A 21,479-nucleotide genomic window follows, 5' to 3' on the forward strand; every position below is an offset into this window, starting at 1 on the left:
AATAAGCAATAAAAATAAGGAGGTCAAAAGAATCCTAAATCACAGATGTCTCCATCAGTCCCACCACTGGTGACCTCTAACACCAGTGGAATTTCCAAATAAACATTTTTCATCTTTCTCACTACATAGCTAAGCAAGGTTATTAATACAAACTAATCTGAGTCTAGGTTTCAGAATGTGGCTATAAGGGGCAAGTCTGACCAATGGTTAGTAGGTATATTACCGGAAAATGACATCTACTGGCTCCATCTGAAAGGGGCAGTTTTTAGAGAAAAGAAGGTCTGGCATCCATAGTGGCAGGTGCAAGTGAGAATTTTGATTATAAAGAAACACCCATGACCCATTCACAAAATAGCACTTACTTTTCAAATTGTATATCTGGAAGTGAAAAAGTATTTGGGTATATTGACCTGTCTCTACCAGATTCCCCTCTTTTGTTAGTTTGGCAAGCATTACAAGGCAACTAGAATCAGTCAGTTAGCAAACCCACTTGGGGTCTGTAAAGATCCCTTTTACTTCATTAGCACTAATAAAACCAACCGGTCAACACCTAAGGTCAGTGAGGAAGTATAAATGTCCCGAAGCCATGGGACATCTAGTGTGAAATTGGGTCCATGTTAGGGCCCAAAGCAAAAACCACCTGAAAGACTCAAGCTCACTAAGGGACCCTGTTGGCTTTAAGAAGGAATTTCAAATTTTCCCACTAGTTAAATCTATTAATGTCAAGTGCTTTATTAGATTAACTGGCCTCTGGTAGAATTTTCAAGTCTCAGGTTACACAGCCCTCACTGTCAACAAAAGTTTCTGTTGTGAAATGGTTTATTTCTGTGTTTCCTCAACTGTAAAGGTAAATGTGGCTTTCAGAAGGGTGAGACTGTTGTGAAGGAATTGATGGAAAGCATCCTGGTGTTGGGTCTTCCATTGCGTGACTCTTCCTGAGTATAGTTGGGAGCACAGGTATGCCTTTATGTGAAAAAAGAGTTCCTCTAGAAGCACACCTGATCATACTCAACCTGAATTCAAAGAGCCCTGCACCATGTCAAAGGAAAATGTTCTAGCATAAATCTCCAGAAACGGAAAAGGTCAAAGTCACTCTTGGTAATTAGCCTGCTGAAATACAGTGGTTCTGCTTTTTGTTTAACCTTTTAAGAAAAGGGCCACACTCCTACTTGTCTCAACAAGCAGCTTTTTATTAGGCACACCCTCGATACTCCTGCCCCTCTTCTAAACCCCTTCCCAACCTATTTTTAGTTTGTTGCTTAAATTCCTTAACTTTGGGTGGACCAGTGTTCCCTTCCTAGTACACTCTATGCAATCCTAACTACTTTAAGTTACTTTAATACAGCCCGTAAAGAAAAACTATCATTTTAATCATCCAGAAATATCTTCAGGCATGTACCAGCAGTTAAAAAAATGCTTGGCCACACGGTTTAGTAGTAAGTATGTTAATTTTGGTTATTGTATAGAACTGCTCTGTCCAATAGAATAGCCATTAGTTATGTGAGCACTGGAGGGCTAGTCTGAACTCAGATATACTGTAAGTATAAAATATACACTGGATTTGAAGACTTAATATGTAGAAAAGAATGTGAGGTCTCTCATTAGTAATTTTCATGTTTATTACATGTTGAAATAATATTTTAGAGATATATACATATATATTAGGTTAAATAAAATGTATAATTAAATTTGATTTTACTTGTTTTTTTATAAAGTAGCTATTAGAAAATTTAAAATTATAAAGGTGGTTTGCATTGTATTTCTGTTGGATAGTGCTGATGTAACAGATCAAATTTCCCATACACAGGTAGAGAAAAAGGAGCAATGTGATAGGTTTGATGTGGATATCACATGATTTGGCACATAATTTTGCCCTAGTTTGTATTATTTTTGTTGTTTTTCTTTAAAAGATTTTTTTTTGGTATAGTTGACTGTTGTTTCTTGATTCATCCTCTAGTTATATTGAGACTTTTCAGGAGACAGATAACCATTTTAAACTTATCCTGTGACCCGTATTATACCTAGCAGAGTGCTGGGCACATGGTTAGGATGTAATCAGTGCCTGTGAGTGGAGTACAATTCAATGGTAGGAAATTATTTAGATGGGTATATTTCTTTTGGGGCTAGTGTAAGGGTCAGAATGCAGTTTTGGTATAGCCACTAAATCTCCTGGCTGAATATGTCTAGCTATCCTTGAGATCATGAGTTGTGAATAAAAGTGACTTGCCCATTCCAAGCTGAGTAATTAATTTTCAGAGTAATCTTTTATTTTCTGCCATAGTGATTAGAGAATGTTCCTGGTAGCTTGGGGTCCCCAGTAACCGGCAATAGATGTGTAGCCTGCACAACAAATAATCCCTTACTGTTTTCAGCCATTGAGGTTCAGGGATTCTTCGTCATGGTAGTACAACATGCTGCTGACTTGCCCTTGATTTGATGTGAATGCTTGCCCCTGCTGACTGATAGAGAACGGCTATTTGACTTTAGGTTGGTTTTCAGGCTGCTGCTCCAGCTTTGTATATCTTACATGTTACTAACGTTTATTCTTGATAGCCAGAAAGAAAGAGGGTCAGTATTATATTCATCTCTTGAATCAATGATCTTCAGTTTTAATGTCTGGAGTCAGAGTGCGATTTAAACATTTGTTGAATCTTTAATAATAGTAATAAGTTACGAATGCCAGTCAAACTGCTCCCCAGGTAGCTTCCCCTTTGAGCAAAGTTGGCAACTGAAAATGAAGCAACACATTTTAAAGGGCATTGTGTAATTCCTTGGCTGACACCGATTGATGTTTGTTGGATCACTTGGTTCTCCTTAGCCATTATTTTTGAGAACTAATTGTGCCTCCTGACATACCACAACAAACTGATTTAACGGGGATGTAGCACCACCACAGGGGTGTCTTGGTGAAGAGGTATGATTGAGGGATTCTTGAGGATGGAAAAAGTGGTGGAGGAAGATGATAATCCCAGTGAGGTCCCCAGGCAAAAAGTGAAAGACTTTAAGCTAATCTCATCACTTGGCAGGACAGGACAAGTCCTGAACTTTTAGATGACACCTTTTACTTAGAGAGAAACTCCAGTTCCCAAAGATGCCCCTGTTATTGTCTTACTTCTAAATAAAATACTTATTGTTTCTAAGTATTTCAGTTCCTGTGTCTCATCTCAACTTGTAGAAGAGTTTCCATCCAGGGCACTAATTAATAAAGCAGAGATGAATGAATCATTTTACTCTAAACTGGATGGGGCAGTGTGGCTAATGGGCTGTATGTTTAGCCCTGGAAGGTTCTGGGATTCCTCACACTGGAGCCATCACCTAAAACCTATTGTCCTGGAGACTCAGTGAATGGTCACTGTGTCACCAAACCGAAGTGCAAATTCTTCTTTGGACCTACTAAATACACACCTTGTATGACAGTATAGTAAGGAATGAATTTCAGACTCTGTAGGTCTTTTCCTGGCTGAAACAGTGGAGAGAAGGAAGAGACAGAATAGAGATATCTTTGGTTATTCTGAGAACAGTCTCCTTCAGGCCAGCTATTAAGTAAGTCAAGAACTTAGTTGCTCATCTTCCCAGTTAATGTCTTGCTTGTCTTAGGTTGGCTTTCCTGGAAGCAGAGTTCATGACAGAAATTCAGCTACATATAATTTATTGAGGGAGTGTTCTAAAAAGAAAGAAAAGGGGGCGCCTGGGTGGCTCAGTCAGTTGAGTGTCTGACTTTGGCTCAGGTTATGATCTCATGGTTTGTGAATTCGAGCCCTCCATCAGGCTCTGCGCTGACAGCTCAGAGCCTGGAGCCTGCTTCGAATTCTCTGTGTGTCTCTCTCTGCTCCTCCTCTGCTCATACTCTGTCTCTCAAAAATAAATAAATGTTAAAAATTTAAAAATAAATAAATAAAAAAGAAAAGTAAGGGAAGAAGGATGATGTAGTGGTAGAGTATGAGCAAAGAAGTGATCTAGCTGTAATCCAGCCTCAACCTGATCCACGGGGAACATAGGATTATGAGTTATACCACAGAAATGAAATGGTTCCACCTTAATGTAAGGAGGGATATTCTTTTGTATTTCTGTCTCAGTCATTAGGTCTGGGCTGCCCTAGAGAGGGTCATAATATCTTTGGCAAGGTGGCTCCCTGTGGTTCATGGAAATTCTCTAGAGAAGATAGAGTGAAAGACAGAGGGGGAGCCATTAGCAGCCAACACTTAGAGTAGCAGGGAGATGCGTGCACCTGCCCAGTAAAAGGGCAGGCCACCAACAACCCACCCACTGCCCTGCTCCAGTTATTCCTCTAGTCATGCTCATGAGTTTTCAGGCCACTATATCCCATGCCTCTGTGTCCCTGGCTTTCTGATTTCGATTCACTAATCTAAAACTCAAGCTCCAGCTGCTTTGCCTAAAAATGAGAGGGTAGGGGCGCCTGGGTGGCTCAGTCGGTTAAGCGGCCGACTTCGGCTCAGGTCATGATCTCGCAGTCCATGAGTTCGAGCCCCGCGTTGGGCTCTGTGCTGACAGCTCAGAGCCTGGAGCCTGTTTCAGATTCTGTGTCTCCCTCTCTCTTACCCTCCCCTGTTCATGCTCTGTCTCTCCCTGTCTCAAAAATAAATAAACGTTAAAAAAAAAAATTTAAAAAAAATGAGAGAACTCACTGTTCTCTAAAGCTCCTTCCAACTTTGTGAATCTACTGTGTTCTCTTACTAGGCCAAAGGCTAGCAAAAAGCTTATCCTTTCCTAATAACAAATTGACTTTGGTAGAGAGAATGTCACCCCAAATGAACATCTCTCAAAGTAGAGATTTCCAGGCATCAGACCAATTAGGTCAAAGAGAACTAGGTGTGGAACCTGGTCAGTGCTGCACAGACACATCTGTGAATTGCCACCTGTGCTGGTTTGCTGGTGGGCTGACCTTATCAGGCACCTGCACACCATCTGCTCTCTTCTTGGTGGTGCTGCACTGAGCTCCGACATTAAGGAAACCTAGTATTGTTGGGGAAAGTTGTGGTAAGGGGAAAGGATATTAAAACACAAATGTAAGGACAGACTTTCATGAGTATCTAGATAGCAAAAGCAATCACTAATTGGAGAGACGTCAGATTGCTCTCAAAAGTCTATACAGAAAATACTCGAGACACAGTAGGACAAAGTCCTCAGAATCCTGAGGGAAAAAAATATGAGCTGAGAAGTCCAGCGAAATCGTCCTTCAAGGATAAAGTCAACACATGAACATTTTTAAATATGCAATAATTCATGTATTAGAACACCCAAGGGCTCCTCTTGTGGGAAAAAAAGCCCAAACAAACTACTGAATTATTTAGTCTTGTCAATAAGTCAAAGAAAATATTAAAATATCAGAAATGAAGCAACCATGATAGAAGGTTGGTCATGGGCATTGTGGTGCTATTAACATATAGAAATAAAATGAAACAACTATTGGAATTACTGTCATGGAACAAAGTGTAATGGTCCTAAAACTCCATTATAAACAAGAATATACATAATAAAATTAGGAATGCTACTTTCCACATTTTTCACAGAAGAGTCAGTAGATACTACCTAACACAATGTTTTTCAGATTGTTCCTTTTAGAGAATTTAGGAACTATTTCATTTTTGTGAAGAAACATTTTTGTGTGAAATTAAATAATTCTTTGGCTTTTTCTTCACTTTTAAATTCAAGAAAAATTAAAATGAAATCCTTTATTTCAAAATGCCATCGTAACATAATCCCATGTTCCTATCTTTATATCTATAAATTGATTTATCAATCTGTTGGTGTTCTTCCCTTTCTTCCTCCTTCCCTCCCTCCTTTCCTTCCCCTTTTTCTCCCCTCCTCCTTCTACATATATACATATATATATATATATATATATATATATATATAGATGTCTATGGTGAAAATCTTCAAATGTTAGTAACCATTATTTCTGGATGAAATAATTTTTAAGTCATTTGAAATTTTGTTATCTTTTTTAATAACTTGAATGATTTACTATGGATTTTTTGGTTTTTGGTTTTTTTTTTTTTGGTTTTGAAATAACAAATTTATTTGTTACACTTTTGGAGGGATGTGTATCATTTTTACAAACCAATAAAGATAATTTTCAGGGAAAAGGATGAAGAAATATATGTGCTAATATTGTTAAGTACAGTACAACCCCATATGTGTAAAACAATGGATATAAATGAGTGTAGATGACTAGATATTTTCAGAAGGACTCAATTAACAGATAACAGTGGTTGCTTAAGAAGAGGGGTCAGGGCAGTGATACTATAATGAGAAGACTTTTTTTCTTTTTTCCCCAAACTTTCTATAACATATTTATATTGTAATAATGTTGGAAACTAAAAAGAATAAAACAAAACTGACAAAGGCCATCTTTGGACTGGCATGAGAAGGCTGTTGAGAAGTCTATTACTTTATTTCCTTGTGTAGTCCTCAAATCTTCACAATCAGTAGATTCTGCCAATCGAGGATAACAAGAAAGCCAGTAGTCAAGTAATAGCATTATTTTCAGGTCATTCCTTTTCTTTGCCTTATAAAATTTCTTTAGTCTCAAAATCAAGTTCTTGCTTGTAGTAACTCTTCATATAGGGCATAGTTTTGCCTCTTATATATTAAAATATTCCAGGTCAGTAGCATGTAAGAAGGGCCTAAGACTAAAGAAAATGTGGAAACAGGGACCTATCAGAACAAAGGCAATGATAAATATCAATGGATTGTTTCAATACTGGGGAGCAGTGGGCTCTGTGATGGACCAGAGGCATATACTGTTTAGAGAGGACAATCCCACTCAGCTGTGACCATTTGTTTCCATGTTGGAATGTGGCATAGTGTGGTAAGAGCCTCTGGAGAAACTAGAAATGTAGAATTTCCCAGTTTTAAAATGTTGTTCAACAAATTCAGATTTTAAAAAGGGTACTGTGAAGATCACTCAACACAACCATGCAGGCTGACTTGGACTGTGGGCTGCTGTTTTTTGACTTCTGCTGTAGTTTATGAAAGGTATGTATTTGAATTTCAGTGGGAATTGTTGCAGACTTATTAGCTCATCATAGATAGACGTGCCTACTGTCTGGGCAGGCATTAAATTATGTGGTCCTAGAGAAGGATGTTTCCACTCTTCCTCCTTCTAGCACACTGGGAGCCTTTCTTCAGGAGATGGAAGGCAAACCAGTGTCCACAGAGGAGATGACACCTGTTGTCACCTGTGCGTCAGAATCACAGAATTTCTCAGGTTCCTTGGGTAGAAGCAGCACTGACCTTTAGTTGCGAGAAACAACCCTCACCAATGTCTTGGTTGGATCAAACCAAAAATCCATTCTTTCTTTCTGGGGACCTGACATATCCCAAGGGCAGATGTGGCACGCAGTGCTGAATTTGGCTTTGAAGGCTGGGCTTTCCAACTCAAAGCAGAAAAGGAATGATAAGGTAGGGTGAGACGTACATAGAGATGGGAAATGAGTGACCCCTTTGAGCTACACAAAAATAAAGATGCCCATGTCTGCTGGGCATGCAAGTAAATCAGGTACTAATATCAGGCACTGACTCAAAGGCAGTGAGAGATGGTGAAGGGACACAGATACAGCAAACAATAAACCTGTCTCCTGAATATCCTTGGCTTTGCAACTTAACAGTGTTTTCTCCCAGATGTTATGTCACTATCATGAATTGACAGGAATTAGGGCTATTGTTTCTTTCCTTTCTTTTCCAAATGCCCCCACTTTGCTTCCTGCTAGGCCAGTCCTACACTGGGGAATCAACTTTTCATCCTCTCCTTTTAGTTCCTTCCAGGGAGATAAGAACCCTTGCCATTAAAATGTGGGTGGTATAGTTTTGTATATTAGTTGGCACTTTAGCTTCTACTGGCCCATTTGTGCCACCTAAGGTGTAGCTTCTCTAGGTACTCTGATTTATTGCATTTCTTTCATAAAAATGCTTGGACATATAGCAAGCAAGGTGTTAGCATGCAGGAAACATGCATTTTGCCAAGATTTTAGAATCTTATTACAAGATAAGGCCTGGGATGCCTCCTACTTTAAGGATGTTCTATAAAATGGCCCAACATGCCAACAGCAACTTGATTAATAATCTCATGTGTTTCACTCCTTGAATTTATTCCCAGGGAAAATGTGCCTTTGATCACTAGGTGCTGACGAGGGTATAACCTGGCTCGAGGTGTTTCCCTGGAGTGAAATATGCAGTACTTCTCAACTCCCAATTCCATTTAATTTATTGTTTGTTTTTGCTCAAGAAGAGGCTGTTTTTACAGCTGAGCAGATTTGGAAGCTGGTTTTGGGTGTTTCATTTCCTTACATAAAGAGTTGTAATGTAGGGGATGGTAACCAGCTGTTTCTACCTTCACTAAACACAGAGCAAACAGGAATGAGCCTCTATTGCAGCAAAAGGGATTTAGGTTAGTTGTAAGAAGGAACTTCCTGAGAGAGTACAAAGGGATTCTAGGACTCCACCCTGGAGGGCTCTTAAGGGTATTCTGTTGTTTCTCTCTGAGATGGATTATATGAGACTGAGATTAATAGCATTAAACTCCATTTAACAGCCTGGCTCTGTTCCTTCTAGTATCTAATCTCTGTAAGATAACTATAACTATTAACAGGGGCTGTGCTTTTGTGGATAGTTGAGTGATTGAGAGTAAGAATATTTTGGGGGTTTCTTATGAATCTTGGAAGAGATGTTGTTCCTTTACATCTGATTTTCAAGTAAATGTCATAGTAGTGATAGGCTTGCAGTGGTTCCTGAGGGAGTCAGCTGTTGAATGTTTAGGATTTTTTTTTTTTTTTTTTTGGCAAGTCAGTTGTTATACATAGCTGTTATTACAAATTAAATTATACAAACTGACAAATTATATTAAAAACAAAGAGTAAGAAATACATATAACTCACCACTTCCTCATTATTTTGTTTTTATATATGCTTTTGAGGTTATTTATTGTATCTATGTGGTGGAAATAGTATATAATGGGGCAGTACTGCACATTTCTTCCTAACTTCCATGACATTGGGTTGGTATGTATGTACGTATGTATGTATGTATGTATTTATCTATTTTGAGAGAAACAGACCTAGCACATGAGTAGGGGAGGGACAGAGAGAGAGGGAGAGAGGATCACAAGCAGGCTCTGCACTGTTAGCGCATAACCTGATGTGGGGCTCCATCTCACAAACTGTGAGATCATGACCTGAGCTGAAGTCAAGAGCTAGACACTTAACCAGTGGAGCCACCCAGGTGCCCCAAGTTGGTACTTTAAAATCTGTCATGGAGCTGGGAGGAGAATCTGCCGGGAGTCGTGGGTCCCCGAGGCTCCTTCTCTCTGTGTTTTCCATAAAAACGTCTGGCGCACCCCACCTAAGAAGCAAGGCCCAGTTCTGGTGGAGGCCTTGCTACCCTACTCCCCACTCGAGTCACAGTTCAGCGGTTCCTCTTCCAAGGGGCGCGGCGAGATTTGCCTCATGGTGAGAACCTGCTGTGTATCCTGTTTACAAGGTGCTTGGGGAACTTTTACTCATGATACTACAGACTTTTTTTTAAATTCAGTTTTCTGGGGGATTCTGGGAAGATGGCGGCGTAGGAGGACGCTGGGCTCACCGCGCGTCCTGCTGATCACTTAGATTCCACCTACACCTGCCTAAATAACCCAGAAAACCGCCAGAGGATTAGCAGAACAGAGTCACCGGACCCAAGTGCAGACGAGAGGCCCACGGAAGAGGGTAGGAAGGGCGGCGAGGCGGTGCGCGCTCCACGGACTGGCGGGAGGGAGCCGGGGCGGAGGGGCGGCTCGCCGGCCAAGCAGAGCCCCCGAGTCCGGCTTGCAAAAGCGGAGGGGCCTGACGGACTGTGTTCAGACAGCAAGCGCGACTTAGCAAGCGCGACTTAGCGTCTGGGAGGTCATAAGTTAACAGCTCTGCTCGGAAAGCGGGAAGGCTGGAGGACAAAGGGAGGGTGAGCTGCGGAGCCCCCGGACGACAGAGCTCAGTTTGGCGGGGAACAAAGGCGCTAGCCAGCGCCATCTCCCCCGCCCATCCCCCAGCCAAAATCCCAAAGGGAACCGGCTCCGGCCAGGGAAATTGCTCGCTCCGCGCGAACACCCAACTCTGTGCTTCTGCGGAGCCAAACCTCCGGCAGCGATTTGACTCCCTCCGGCTGCCACAGGGCCCCTCCTGAAGTGGATCACCTAAGGAGAAGCGAGCTAAGCCTGCCCCCCCTCCCGCCGTGCACCTTGCCTTCCCACCCCAGCTAATACGCCAGATCCCCAGCATCACAAGCCTGGCAGTGTGCAAGTAGCCCAGACGGGCCACGCCACCCCACAGTGAATCCCGCCCCTAGGAGAGGGGAAGAGAAGGCACACACCAGTCTGACTGTGGCCCCAGCGGAGGGCTGGGGGCAGACATCAGGACTGACTGCGGCCCCGCCCACCAACTCCAGTTATACACCACAGCACAGGGGAAGTGCCCTGCAGGCCCTCACCACACCAGGGACTATCCAAAATGACCAAGCGGAAGAATTCCCCTCAGAAGAATCTCCAGGAAATAACAACAGCTAATGAGCTGATCAAAAAGGATTTAAATAATATAACAGAAAGTGAATTTAGAATAATAGTCATAAAATTAATCGCTGGGCTGGAAAACAGCATACAGGACAGCAGAGAATCTCTTGCTACAGACATCAGGGGACTAAGGAACAGTCACGAGGAGCTGAAAAACGCTTTAAAGGAAATGGAAAACAAAATGCAAACCACCACGGCTCGGATGGAAGAGGCAGAGGAGAGAATAGGTGAACTAGAAGATAAAGTTATGGAAAAAGAGGAAGCTGAGAAAAAGAGAGATAAAAAAATCCAGGAGTATGAGGGGAAAATTAGAGAACTAAGTGATACACTAAAAAGAAATAATATACGCATAATTGGTATCCCAGAGGAGGAAGAGAGAGGGAAAGGTGCTGAAGGGGTACTTGAAGAAATAATAGCTGAGAACTTCCCTGAACTGGGGAAGGAAAAAGGCATTGAAATCCAAGAGGCACAGAGAACTCCCTTCAGACGTAACTTGAATCGATCTTCTGCACGACATATCATAGTGAAACTGGCAAAATACAAGGATAAAGAGAAAATTCTGAAAGCAGCAAGGGGTAAACGTGCCCTCACATATAAAGGGAGACCTATAAGACTCGTGACTGATCTCTCTTTTGAAACTTGGCAGGCCAGAAAGAATTGGCACGAGATTTTCAGGGTGCTAGATAGCAAAAATATGCAGCCGAGAATCCTTTATCCAGCAAGTCTGTCATTTAGAATAGAAGGAGAGATAAAGGTCTTCCCAAACAAACAAAAACTGAAGGAATTTGTCACCACTAAACCAGCCCTACAAGAGATCCTAAGGGGGACCCTGTGAGACAAAGTACCAGAGACATCACTACAAGCATAAAACATACAGACATCACAATGACTCTAAACCCGTATCTTTCTATAATAACACTGAATGTAAACGGATTAAATGCGCCAACCAAAAGACATAGGGTATCAGAATGGATAAAAAAACAAGACCCATCTATTTGCTGTCTACAAGAGACTCATTTTAGACCTGAGGACACCTTTAGATTCAGAGTGAGGGGATGGAGAACTATTTATCATGCTACTGGAAGCCAGAAGAAAGCTGGAGTAGCCATACTTATATCAGACAAACTAGACTTTAAATTAAAGGCTGTAACAAGAGATGAAGAAGGACATTATATAATAGTTACAGGGTCTATCCATCAGGAAGAGCTAACAATTATAAATGTCTATGCGCCGAATACCGGAGCCCCCAAATATATAAAACAATTACTCATAAACAGAAGCAACCTTATTGATAAGAATGTGGTAATTGCAGGGGACTTTAACACCCCACTTACAGAAATGGATAGATCATCTAGACACACAGTCAATAAAGAAACAAGGGCCCTGAATGAGACACTGGATCAGATGGACTTGACAGATATATTTAGAACTCTGCATCCCAAAGCAACAGAATATACTTTCTTCTCGAGTGCACATGGAACATTCTCCAAGATAGATCATATACTGGGTCACAAAACAGCCCTTCATAAGTTTACAAGAATTGAAATTATACCATGCATACTTTCAGACCACAATGCTATGAAGCTTGAAATCAACCACAGGAAAAAGTCTGGAAAACCTCCAAAAGCATGGAGGTTAAAGAACACCCTACTAACGAATGAGTGGGTCAACCAGGCAATTAGAGAAGAAATCAAAAAATATATGGAAACAAACGAAAATGAAAATACAACAATCCAAACGCTTTGGGACGCAGCGAAGGCAGTCCTGAGAGGAAAATACATTGCAATCCAGGCCTATCTCAAGAAACAAGAAAAATCCCAAATACAAAATCTAACAGCACACCTAAAGGAAATAGAAGCAGAACAGCAAAGGCAGCCTAAACCCAGCAGAAGAAGAGAAATAATAAAGATCAGAGCAGAAATAAACAATATAGAATCTAAAAAAACTGTAGAGCAGATCAACGAAACCAAGAGTTGGTTTTTTGAAAAAATAAACAAAATTGACAAACCTCTAGCCAGGCTTCTCAAAAAGAAAAGGGAGATGACCCAAATAGATAAAATCATGAATGAAAATGGAATGATTACAACCAATCCCTCAGAGATACAAACAATTATCAGGGAATACTATGAAAAATTATATGCCAACAAATTGGACAACCTGGAAGAAATGGACAAATTCCTGAACACCCACACTCTTCCAAAACTCAATCAGGAGGAAATAGAAAGCTTGAACAGACCCATAACCAGCGAAGAAATTGAATCGGTTATCAAAAATCTCCCAACAAATAAGAGTCCAGGACCAGATGGCTTCCCAGGGGAGTTCTACCAGACGTTTAAAGCAGAGATAATACCTATCCTTCTCAAGCTATTCCAAGAAATAGAAAGGGAAGGAAAACTTCCAGACTCATTCTATGAAGCCAGTATTACTTTGATTCCTAAACCAGACAGAGACCCAGTAAAAAAAGAGAACTACAGGCCAATATCCCTGATGAATATGGATGCAAAAATTCTCAATAAGATACTAGCAAATCGAATTCAACAGCATATAAAAAGAATTATTCACCATGATCAAGTGGGATTCATTCCTGGGATGCAGGGCTGGTTCAACATTCGCAAATCCATCAACGTGATACATCACATTAACAAAAAAAAAGAGAAGAACCATATGATCCTGTCAATCGATGCAGAAAAGGCCTTTGACAAAATCCAGCACCCTTTCTTAATAAAAACCCTTGAGAAAGTCGGGATAGAAGGAACATACTTAAAGATCATAAAAGCCATTTATGAAAAGCCCACAGCTAACATCATCCTCAACGGGGAAAAACTGAGAGCTTTTTCCCTGAGATCAGGAACACGACAGGGATGCCCACTCTCACCGCTGTTGTTTAACATAGTGCTGGAAGTTCTAGCATCAGCAATCAGACAACAAAAGGAAATCAAAGGCATCAAAATTGGCAAAGATGAAGTCAAGCTTTCGCTTTTTGCAGATGACATGATATTATACATGGAAAATCCGATAGACTCCACCAAAAGTCTGCTAGAACTGATACATGAATTCAGCAAAGTTGCAGGATACAAAATCAATGTCCAGAAATCAGTTGCATTCTTATACACTAACAATGAAGCAACAGAAAGACAAATAAAGAAACTGATCCCATTTACAATTGCACCAAGAAGCATAAAATACCTAGGAATAAATCTAACCAAAGATGTAAAGGATCTGTATGCTGAAAACTATAGAAAGCTTATGAAGGCAATTGAAGAAGATTTAAAGAAATGGAAAGACATTCCCTGCTCATGGATTGGAAAAATAAATATTGTCAAAATGTCAATACTACCCAAAGCTATCTACACATTCAATGCAATCCCAATCAAAATTGCACCAGCATTCTTCTCGAAACTAGAACAAGCAATCCTAAAATTCATATGGAACCACAAAAGGCCCCGAATAGCCAAAGGAATTTTGAAGAAGAAGACCAAAGCAGGAGGCATCACAATCCCAGACTTTAGCCTCTACTACAAAGCTGTCATCATCAAGACAGCATGGTATTGGCACAAAAACAGACACACAGACCAATGGAATAGAATAGAAACCCCAGAACTAGACCCACAAACATATGGCCAACTCATCTTTGACAAAGCAGGAAAGAACATCCAATGGAAAAAAGACAGCCTCTTTAACAAATGGTGCTGGGAGAACTGGACAGCAACATGCAGAAGGTTGAAACTAGACCACTTTCTCACACCATTTACAAAAATAAACTCAAAATGGATAAAGGACCTAAATGTGAGACAGGAAACCATCAGAACCTTAGAGGAGAAAGCAGGAAAAGACCTCTCTGACCTCAGCCGTAGCAATCTCTTCCTCGACACATCCCCAAAGGCAAGGGAATTAAAAGCAAAAGTGAATTACTGGGACCTTATGAAGATAAAAAGCTTCTGCACAGCAAAGGAAACAACCAACAAAACTAAAAGGCAACCAACGGAATGGGAAAAGATATTTGCAAATGACATATCGGACAAAGGGCTAGTATCTAAAATCTATAAAGAGCTCACCAAACTCCACACCCGAAAAACAAATAACCCAGTGAAGAAATGGGCAGAAAACATGAATAGACACTTCTCTAAAGAAGACATCCAGATGGCCAACAGGCACATGAAAAGATGTTCAGCGTCGCTCCTTATCAGGGAAATACAAATCAAAACCACACTCAGGTATCACCTCACGCCAGTCAGAGTGGCCAAAATGAACAAATCAGGAGACTATAGATGCTGGAGAGGATGTGGAGAAACGGGAACCCTCTTGCACTGTTGGTGGGAATGCAAATTGGTGCAGCCGCTCTGGAAAGCAGTGTGGAGGTTCCTCAGAAAATTAAAAATAGACCTACCCTATGACCCAGCAATAGCACTGCTAGGAATCTACCCAAGGGATACAGGAGTACTGATGCATAGGGGCACTTGTACCCCAATGTTCATAGCAGCACTCTCAACAATAGCCAAATTATGGAAAGAGCCTAAATGTCCATCAACTGATGAATGGATAAAGAAATTGTGGTTTATATACACAATGGAATACTACGTGGCAATGAGAAAAAATGAAATATGGCCTTTTGTAGCAACGTGGATGGAACTGGAGAGTGTGATGCTAAGTGAAATAAGCCATACAGAGAAAGACAGATACCATATGGTTTCACTCTTATGTGGATCCTGAGAAACTTAACAGGAACCCATGGGGGAGGGGAAGGAAAAAAAAAAAAAAAAAAAAAAAAAAAAAAAAAAAAAAAAAAAAAGGACGTTAGAGTGGGAGAGAGCCAAAGCATAAGAGACTGTTAAAAACTGAGAACAAACTGAGGGTTGATGGGGGGTGGGAGGGAGGGGCGGGTGGGTGATGGGTATTGAGGAGGGCACCTTTTGGGATGAGCACTGGGTGTTGTATGGAAACCAATTTGTCAATAAACTTCATATAAAAAAAAAAAAAAAAAAAATAAATGTTCTGTGGTAAAAAAAAAAAAAAAATAAAAAAATAAATAAATAAAAAAAAAAAAAAAAAAAAAAAAAAAAAAAAAAATCTGTCATGGAGATAGACAGACTTTATAAATTGAGCCAAGTATTAAACATTTATTGGCATACCTACATGGATGAAAGAAAGAGGGAGAGAGAAGGGAGGAAAGGAGGGAGAGAAAGGAAGGACAGAAGGATGAGAAAAGAAAAGAAAAGAAAAAAAAGGAAAATGAGAGGAGAGGAGGGGAGGAAAGGGGAAGGAAGGAAAGGGAAAAGAAAGGAGGGAGGGAAGGGGAGAGGAAGGAAGGAAGAAAAGGGACGGATGGAGGGAAGGAGGGGTAAAAGAAAAATATTGCCTTGGTGACCTTTATACTTTCTTAGTATTTTATATTTTCTTAATATTGTTTCAATCTTTTTATTTTATTTTTAAAAATTTTTTAATGTTTATTTTTGAGACAGAGACAGAGAGAAAGTGATTGAGTGGGGGGGCGGCAGAGAGCAAGGGAGACACAGAATCTGAAGCGGGCTCCAGGCTCTTAGCTGTCAGCACAGAGCCCGATGAGGGGCTTGAATCCATGAACCATGAGATCATGCCCTGAGCCGAAGTCAGACGCTTACCAGACTGAGCCACCCAGGTGCCCCGATTTCAAATCTTTTTAGAGGTAAGCATATGACAAAGCCATTTTTGAAAAAGAAGATGCTCAGAACTTCTTAAGTCCAGAAATGCATTCCCCCTTTTTTAAACTTGAACTAAATTAGCTTGAATAAATATGTCTGTGGTGGTACAGTTAATACATCAGAGCTTCTTCTGCTTTACCACTTACCATCTAAGCCAGTACTGCCCAATAGAAATATAATGTGGGCCACATAAGCAATTTTAAATTTTCTAGTAACTAAATTAAAAATAAAGTCCAAAGAAATAAGAGATATTAATTTTAGTAATATATTTTATTTAGCTTAATTTTTAAAAATTATTATTTCAACATATAATCAATATAAAAGTATTAGGTGTTTTAACTTTTTTTGTAGTAATATGTCTTTGAAATCTAGTGTGTAGTTTACACTTAACAGCACATCTCAATCAGACTGGCCATATTACAGTATTAAATAGCACATGTGGCAAATGGCAACCATATAGGACAATTGAAGTCTCTATTCTCAAAGATGCAAAGGCAGGGACGTGGCTATTGCCAGTGTGCATTTTCACACTTTCAGTATGCACAGAAAGTGTACATAGATTCATCTTGCATTAGTGGAGTTCCCATTCTCAATTTGTAGATGCAAGGAAGACTGAATTTCAGGGATATTGTTGACTTGTCCTGGTTTACACATGGGTATGATCAGTGCTTTCAATTGGATCTCAGACCTTGGGTTCTGAATTGTGCAGTGCTTATGGACCTGATGCATGAATCAGACTCCCCACTATTATATCCCCAAGGCTCCCTCAGCTACTGGCTAAGTGATCTGGGCAATTACTCAACCTCTCTGTGCCTCAATTTTCTCATAGATGAAATGAGAAAAATAATTGTATATTCCTCACCAGGGTGTTCCTATTTGTATTCATTAAAGATACATTATAGAGCCCCACATCGGGCTCTGTGCTGACAGCTCAGAGCCTGCAGCCTGCTTCCGATTCTGTCTCCCTCTCTCTCTGACCCTCCCCTGTTCATGCTGTCTCTCTCTCTGTCTCAAAAATAAATAAATGTTAAAAAAAAAGATACATTATAGAATACTTAGAATAATTATTGATGCTTAATAAGTATACTATCAATGTTTGTTCATATTGTGATAATATTATAAAACTAACATTTTAATAACTTGGGTAAGAGAATTCAAGTGCTGGGAATGAAGGGAACACTATTGGACAGTTCTTAATCTGGAAAAGCTAGCTTGCTTTATAATTATTTGGGCAATGTATTTGTGCAAGAATGTATAAGTTACATATTTGATTGTTATTTCTTGAATATTTAGATAATAGTTTTGCCTTTTGTTTAAAAAAGAAGTATTACCTTCTGCTTAGAAGTGTCACTGTTCTTATTAAAGTGGTGAATTTATTTTTTTAATTTTTTTATGTTTTTTATTTTTATATTTGAGAGAGAGAGACAGAGTGCAAGCTGGAGAGAGGTAGAGAGAGGGAGAAGCACAGAATCTGAAGCAGGCTCCAGGCTCTGAGCTGTCAGCACAGAGCCCAACGTGGGGCTTGAACTCACAAGCAGTGAGATCATGACCTGAGTGGGAGTCAGACGCTTAACCGACTGAGCCACCCAGGCACTCCTGTATTTTTAATGAGACTTAATGCTGATGCATAATGATGCCAATTTACTATTTATGCAGTTTTTAATTCCAGAACATATCAGAAGTAAGCTGCCACCTATTCTCAACATTCCACCTTCCAGGTTCCCTTGAGACACATGCATAAAAACAGAGTTTCCACTTTACGTTGAAAATTTCACAGGAGAGTTTGAAAAGGAAATTGATCGGCAAACCAAAATGTAAATATACAGCTTCATAACATTTGTTCACCTTCACCAGAGGTCTCCAGCGTTTGGTAACTGATATTTCTCAGTAGACTTTTCATGCTGCTTTGTCGTGTCCATGTGGGCCACTCTTTATTTGATCAGCACGAGCTTTGGCATGTGTTAAAGGAGCGATGGTAAATGCAGCTAGCATAGTTACTTTAGAAGTGGGATGGCATTTTCATGACACAGAAAGGTGTTGTAATTAATGAGAATACATGCCACAGGAATAAAAATTGTGACAAGGCTAATACTTTAGGATGCTGTCAGTATTTTACTATCAATGTAATTTTTCTGCTAATTCATATTTCAAGTTTGGCCAGGAAATTTTAGAAAACACTGTTTAATTAAATTGGAAAAAAAACCTGATTTCACTAGTACATTCAGCATTGTTGCAATTAGGGGATACTTTTAAAAATGTAGGGGTGCCTGCCTGGGTGGCTCATTCGGTTAAGCAGCCAACTTTGGCTCAGGTCATGATCTCACAGTTTGTGAGTTCAAGCCCTGCATCCAGCTCTGTGCTGACAATTTGGAGCCTGGAGCCTGCTTTGGATTCTGTGTCTCCCTCTCTGTCTGACCTTCCCTCAGTCACACTCTTTGTCTCTCTCTCCCTCAAAAATAAATAAACATTAAAAAAAGTGTTTAAAAATGTATATAATATAGTTTTTCCATTAAGTACCTTTTTAAAAGTTTATTTATTTGAGAGAGACAGAGATAGTTTATTTCAGAGAGAGATAGTGTGAGTGGGGGAGGGGCAGAGAGAGAGGGAGAGAGAGAGAATCCAAGCAAGCTCCTTGTTGCCATTGCAGAACCTCACAGGGCTAGAACTCATGAAACCATGAGATCATGACCTGAGCCAAAACCAAGAGTCAGATGCTTAACCAACAGAGTCACTCAGGCACCCCTCCATTAAGTACCTTTAAATGTCATTGGGTAAGGCTAGGCATGCAAGAGCTGGGTAACAGTGTAAAATAGTAAGTGATTATGTCCTCAAATGAGTATAGAAAATTAATTGTTTGGGCCTAAGGATGGGGAAATTAGATAATACAGACATCAGTTTATATTTTATAAAGGTATTATGCCTTGAAGGAAAAAAATTGTATTCATCCCACATGTTGGTAAATAATGAATGAGAGCCAATTTGATGAAAAATACTGCCATTTGAGACTTGAGAGCTTAGAGTTAAGGTCTTTCAAAAACTCATCTACTGACTCCAATCCCGTATGTCCAAACCAAGATGGGTAGATCCCTGAGGCTCACTACTGAGTAGAATTCCAGCTTGGCTTTCTCGTTTCTGCATGAAGTTTAGGGAATATTAGTTTTAGCAGTTGCAATGAAATTAACCAATTGCATTTTCCTTAAGTAACTAAAATATTACTGCATTCATGTCAGAAACTGATTAATTAAAAAATTTGAGAACTTTAGTTCCATAGGACAAACTAAAGATGTTGGAAGGCAGGTGACTCTTTTTTATAGGGTAATAAGGAAGAAGTAGATCTTACATCAAATTTCTTAAGGTTAACCAAGTGTTGTAATTGACTTTTGTTCTTATTATATATGGCGGGCGTATCTTATCTCTGTATTCTGAGATCTATTATGAACTTTCTACCCCTAGATAAATAAAAACACCAAACAGAAGTGTTGAAGTTCTGTATGTTATAAATTGAAGAATCTTATAAACAATTGTTTTGAAAAGAAATCTGGTGCCTTTTATTTCGTTTGCCTTAGCACACAACAAAGTTATATTCTTTCCCCTTATTTCTCATAATGAGATATATATTCTTTAGAAAACATTAAGTGATATCAATGTGTCTTTTTTACCCCCAAAGATCCTTTAAAACTTTTCATAATTACAAAATAGTCTTGGCATTGTTGGTTTTCTGTGGTCACAGAGGGGCATTTATCTATGTCTTCATCATACTTGTGGCATGTATCCTTTCCATGTATGGCAGATTCCTAAGGTACTATCTGTCCCCAAAAGATAAAGGTGCCTTCGTTAGGTTTCCATTCCCTTAATATAGGAAACAACAAACCTGGAGCTCTGGGAATTTCCATGTTTCTCATTTCATTTCCCCAGAATCAAAATTTCTAGTGAAAATAATTTATTTGGAAGGTGATCCCAGGAAATACTGGTAGGGGGAAGAAAGATAGTAATGGATACATTATCAAGCAAGTTACACTGTGGACAACTGGAAATTATAACCCTGGGGAATTCTGAGAGACAGTATAGAACATGCACCTCAGAGTTATCTTTTGAGGGAGAAGGATATTTACCTACTCACATTCATTAGTCATTTACAGAGGGGCACTTCTGAGTGGCACTGATTACCAACCAGCTCTGGTCATCTTTGTGCATGGACAGAACAAATTTTGGAGGCAAGGGGGAGCTTAACGCAAAGAGTTGCCAGTACTGAAAGCTGGAAGTTAGGCTGGCGTGCCCAGAAATATTAAATTCCAAGGAGATAGAAGGGGAAGAGATGACTAATAAACTTCTACACAGTGTAGCGGAAGAGACTATTTCCACATAGATTCACAGGTAAATACACATTCAGTAAATACTTCTAGAGGACTTTCATATACCTTGCACTATGTGTTAAAGAAAGAAGCGTACGGTCCTTATGCTCATAGACATGTCGCTCTAACTGACATGTATTTATTGAATGCTATGTGAAGTATTCTCAGAAGACCTGAGAGCTCTCAAGAGTTGCCTAAGGAGAAAAACCTCGAACATTTCTCATAGGCATATTTCTGTCCCCACGTTAGTTTTTCTGTCCTTTTTGTTTTTGCTGCATAATAAATAACTCCAAACACAGTGACTTCAAACAATGACCTGTTTTTAGCTCATGATTCTGCAGGTCACTAATTTGCTAGGTGGCTCCATTGATCTGGATGAGGTTTGGTTGGTCTTGGCTGGGCTGATTTATGCACCAACTGCTTTATGGACTAGGGGTACCTCAATTCTCCATGTGGCTGCTTGTTCTCCAGCAGGCTAGCCAAGTCTTGTTCCCATCTAGAGAGCAACCTTCAATGTATAAGTGTTTGCATCAGGATTGCCACTGTTCCACTGGCCAAACCAAGTTAGGAGGTCAGCCCAGTTTTAGGGCTGAAGAAAGGCTCCAACTCTTGATGAAAGGAGACACAGTCGCATTGCAAAAGATGTGGACATAGAGCAGGGAGGAATGTGTGACTATTTTTGAAACTACCACAAAGTGGAAGGTTTTGCAATCTACTACCAAGGCAACATACATAGCCTTCCATGTAGAGAAAATGTTTAAACAGAGAACATGTATAGGGAACTAATAAACAGAGAACATATAGTGCCATGAGCACTTGCCCCAGAGAATTTGCTATTGCATTAGCTATTGTGGTCTGTGTGCCTGGCAGCATTTCACAGTTCTTCATTAG

This window comes from Lynx canadensis, chromosome A3, assembly GCF_007474595.2.
Source record: "Lynx canadensis isolate LIC74 chromosome A3, mLynCan4.pri.v2, whole genome shotgun sequence".
Taxonomy (NCBI): Eukaryota; Metazoa; Chordata; class Mammalia; order Carnivora; family Felidae; genus Lynx; species Lynx canadensis.